The 5,000-nt window shown below is 31.0% G+C and overlaps 1 non-coding gene across 1 annotated transcript; it reads right to left on the bottom strand.

Moving 5' to 3' along the window:
• Window positions 1-4,650: 4,650 nt before the first annotated feature.
• On the bottom strand, window positions 4,651-4,721 carry TRNAC-GCA (transfer RNA cysteine (anticodon GCA)). Its single transcript has one exon. It is a non-coding gene; the product is annotated as a tRNA-Cys (tRNA).
• Window positions 4,722-5,000: the final 279 nt, after the last annotated feature.

Consider the following 5,000-nt stretch of genomic DNA (forward strand, 5'->3'; position numbering starts at 1 on the left):
TATTTATTTTACTTGTCCCCGAACTTAATTCTTAGAGAAAAACAATTTTCAATAACTTGTTGATCCCTATCCTTCTTCCCATATTTTCAGATTTTTTTTTTAATTTCAGATTTTTTGAATTTCCTGGCTTAGTGTAAGATAGAAATATATCTATCTAATCTTAACAAAATGAATGAAAGCGGAAGAAATGAAGTTTCATTCCCCTTTCTGATCTGGCGGACCAATCACTCCCCAAAAGGTCCTATACCTCGTATTATTTCTATTCTACCGATTTAGTTTATTATTTTATTTATTTTTTTTAATATTAATAATTTTAATAATATCGATTTATAATTAATATCTATTTATTCTTATATTCATTTTCTTTATTTATTTTATTCTTTGATATAATTCTATTTCTAATTAATTAGAATTATAATAAAATTGAAATGAAATAAATATATTTAATGAAATTTAATGAAAATAATATTAAAAAAAAATTATATGATTAGAATGAATGATTCATGAATATAAATACGAATCAAAAGATTCTATGGAATCAGAAAAGAGGGAAAGATCTTTCAGATTTAATCATACCACATTATATTGACAATTTAAAAAAACTGTTCATACAATGAGCATAGTATGATGGCGGTCGGGCATACTTGCCCCCATCGTCTAGTGGTTCAGGACATCTCTCTTTCAAGGAGGCAGCGGGGATTCGAATCCCCTGGGGGTAGGTGTACTACGAAAGGAAGTTGATCATGAATTATCAATAAGCCGGGAATTGATTCTTCCTGGGTCGATGCCCGAGCGGTTAATGGGGACGGACTGTAAATTCGTTGGCAATATGTCTACGCTGGTTCAAATCCAGCTCGGCCCAATAATTGGCCGATCCACCATGAAATGATAGAAACCCCATTTGTTGTTCCCAGAAATGCCTGATCGGAATACGGAAGAATAAAAAAACTAAAATTTTCTGATATATTTTACCGCCGTTCATTTGCTCTCTTTATTTTTTCTCACAAATTCTGATCTTGCTTGCTAATGATCTAGATTCATACTAGATTCATATAAAGATCTGGAAGTATAAGGAAAAGAATAAAATAAAGAATAAATAAAAAAACTCTTTTTTTTCATTGAAAGCTTTATTTGATTATTAATCAATTTATAAAAAACGAAAGGATTATTAACAATCCGTGAGGCGCTCTCACTAAAGTGCATATCCGTGTGTATATCAAATATATTACTCGCGTTTCTGTTACAATACGACTATTCTAATCTAAAATCTAAATAAAATAGAAATAAAATAGAAAATAAAATAGAAAGGGTTTGAATTAAATCATAAGAATATGTATGATGTACACTTGATTTCCTTGGGATTGTAGTTCAATTGGTCAGAGCACCGCCCTGTCAAGGCGGAAGCTGCGGGTTCGAGCCCCGTCAGTCCCGACAGATCCAAATCCAATAAAAAAATACATCAATTCATCTCTGCGTTTGCTGTGAAAAGGAGAACAAAAGAAATAGCAGAATTTCATTCACAAGAGGATACCCTCCTATTTTATTTATTTATTAGTTTCACATTTCTCATCAAATAAATATGGGAATTACCATTTATTCAACTAGTACCAATTGATAGGAGAAAGACATATGTAGATTAGTACAATGATTGGTAAAATTATATTCAGGATTCCAAGAAATACCGTACGGAGTCTGGCTTTTTCGATTATTCCCGATCTGTGTAATAGAGTACTATATGTTTACAGGGGGCTATACAGAAATGGAATTTGTACGATACAAAAAAGATTAACTTAACATAGTAACTTTGATATAATACTTTTAAGATTAAAAGTATATCCCTTTAGGGCTCCGATTTTGTGTAACCTCAATTAATAATTGAAATTATTAATGTGAATTTGAACCAATTTATCTCATTCAAATTTCACACTGAATTTTTGATATATGCATTCCCAAAATTAATCCAAGGAAATGGGATATTAATAAAATAAAGCTCAAAGAAGATCCTATCTCTCTTTGTGAGGGAATGAATAATCTTTTTAAGTTTAAGGGTCTTGCCGAAGAAAGAACAAACTTTTTAATGAATTTGATGGAATACTCGATTTTTTTATACCCGGACTCTCCTTATTTATACTACTTCTTTGTTTTCCAAGAAGATTAGATCATAAAAAGGGGGTTTAGAACTAAACTTCTTCCTTTTTACATTTCGCTTCTATTGGTTATTTTATTGGGGTTTTTTATAACCAATGTAAGTAAGTGTAAAGGCGGTCATATGATATTTCATCAGATGATTCCACAAGGAGGGACGTAGGTTATAGAAAAGAAAGAATGGAAAGGAAAAGAATGATAAAGAAAGTAAAGGAATTATTTATCGGATCAGGAATCAAAATTTGAATTCGGTATGGATAAAAGATCTTCCTATGTTATACTATTTAATTCTCGACGATGAATCAATTTGATAGCTCAGATATTGTTATTCATGATATTGCTCCGATTCGATATCGTCGAGATGTAATTCATCCCATTGAATATTGAATTTACAGGCGAAAGATTTATCAGCTCTATGGGATTAAATCCCGAGTTATTGCGAATTAATTAAAAATGAAACGATGAGATTATGGAAGTAAATATTCTCGCATTTATTGCTACTGCACTGTTCATTCTAGTTCCTACTGCTTTTTTACTTATAATATATGTAAAAACAGTCAGTCAAAATGATTAATTTGAATTAAACTTGACTGTTTAGTTTTTATCTTTTTATCAATGATTGAAAAGAAAAAAGAAAATGAAAAGTATTAAGATTTCGTGTCTTAAATGAAATAAGCGGACGAGAATCATCAGTATTTTATGAGATTCGATAGTATGGTAGAAAGAAATAGATGAATGAATCTTTCTACCATACTTATTATTGTTATTGTAGTATATAAAGTCGTACTGTATAAAGATAGAGGTTTAATATAGATCAATCTGCAATATGTATCTTCATAGATATCAATTACATATATGTAATGTATTTACATAATGTACCAATTCTATTTCTTTGCTTCATCTATTTAATTTGTGTTGATTCCAATCATCAATCTGAAAAATCGAAGGGCAATTCTTACTCTTACAATTCTAATTCCTAGAATTTCTGATTCTATTCAATATGAATCCCGATATCCATTGAAAGAATCAAATTGACGAAGGAAAAAAGAGTATAGGCCTATATTAATATTAATAAAATTAATAATGAAAAATTAATAAAAAGAAAATAAAATAATCTTTTTTAGTATTCTGAAGAAGTAATTGATTGATCAGTTGACAGATGATCCAGTGGTTCATTTCCATGGGAACCTCTTTGGATTTCGAAAAGGATTAGTAAAGCCCACCGATTTTTAACGTTTGAACCATGATATGAAATGAGTTCAATAAAGCAAGCATAACATAAATAAGATTTCTAAAAGAATAAAAAAAAAAAGCGGGAACGCGCAATATGTGACTTGCCCAAGGCAATATTTTATTATGTGTAGTATATTGTTGGACAACCACTATGTCTATGTTGTTTCCCATAGGAAGTCTGTATCCACTTAATAACATAATTATTTTCTTTTCTATTTTAACAGTAAAAAAAGGACTTTGCAGAACGATCTATAAAACAATTGATATGGGTTGAGTTTGAGGAATCAAACTCAATTAGTAGTACTTCTAGAGTCCACTTCTACCCCATACTACGAGTGAAAGAGAAAATGTAAAGACTACCATTAAAGCAGCCCAAGCGAGACTTACTATATCCATGTGAATTATATCCCCTATCTCTATAAATATGAAGGAATTATTCCATTAATGTTCACTAATCATTATTATGTTCATTAATAATAGTGGAATCCCTGGCGCAGAGTCAAAAGGGAATTCTGACCCAATACCGTTGATGAAACAATCCAATAAACTCACAATTATAAATTCTAACAGGTTCCTATATGATTTATAGTAGAATCGGAAAACACTAAGCGCAAGCAAAATACGTAGATACACCCCTGGAAGTTTCAAGGGAATGTTACTAACATGTAGAAATAATAAGACCTAGTCTTTCTTTTGTTGACTTTCATTTCATTAAGTAAAAAGTATAAAAATATAGAGTCAAGATAGAGCACTATCTATCACAGACCCTATTTCTCATTTTATCTAATCCTTACGATTAGGTCTCCTGTTTGTCTCTGTGAAACAATCGGAAGATAGTCTATTACATTAAAGCCAATCAATATTAAATTGAATGCAGGAGCACAGAGAGAATTTCATGAGTCTATATACGAACAAAGTATCTTTCGGCCTTTACGTACGCAACTAATAAATTAATAATCAAATAAATTCCTCGTTCGTCTATCCAAATTAATTCAAGACCTAATTAATAAACACTACATTAATAATAGAAGAGCTGTCATATTAAGATTTAACGATTCTTTTTCATTCAATATTCACTAATATAATCTTTCCTTGAACTGAAGCCTAGACGCAAGGATTTACAGCATTTTCATTTTAGAGAACAGAACCGCCAGATGCTTATAGAATCAAGCAAGTATCAAGAGTCCCCCCCCCGCTTACTTCTGCTGGGAAAAAAATTTGTCAAGTTATCTCAGCAAAACATAATAAGGTATTCCGATTTTATTGTTGATCAGGCGACACCCAGATTTGAACTGGGGAAAAAGGATTTGCAGTCCCCCGCCTTACCGCTCGGCCATGTCGCCAAAACGATACAAAAAATATATGAAAATATTCCATTTTTTTTTTGGGGGGGGGGGGTTATTCATTTTTGTACTTGTATCTTGAATACTGTTTTATTTAATCCTTTCCTAAAAAAGATCCTTACTTTTCTCTTTGGATTGGATACATTTCTTCGATTGATTGTACAGTATCTTAAAACAAACACACTATTTAAAAACACCCCTCCCCCCCTTTATATTCTTTATATTGAAAAACCTATTGTGGATTTTCAGTCACAAAACAAAAATTCAGGATAAATTTGA

The sequence above is a fragment of the Corylus avellana genome, unplaced genomic scaffold (genome assembly GCF_965113065.1).
Source record: "Corylus avellana unplaced genomic scaffold, dhCorAvel1.hap1.2 HAP1_SCAFFOLD_301, whole genome shotgun sequence".
NCBI classification, from domain to species: Eukaryota; Viridiplantae; Streptophyta; class Magnoliopsida; order Fagales; family Betulaceae; genus Corylus; species Corylus avellana.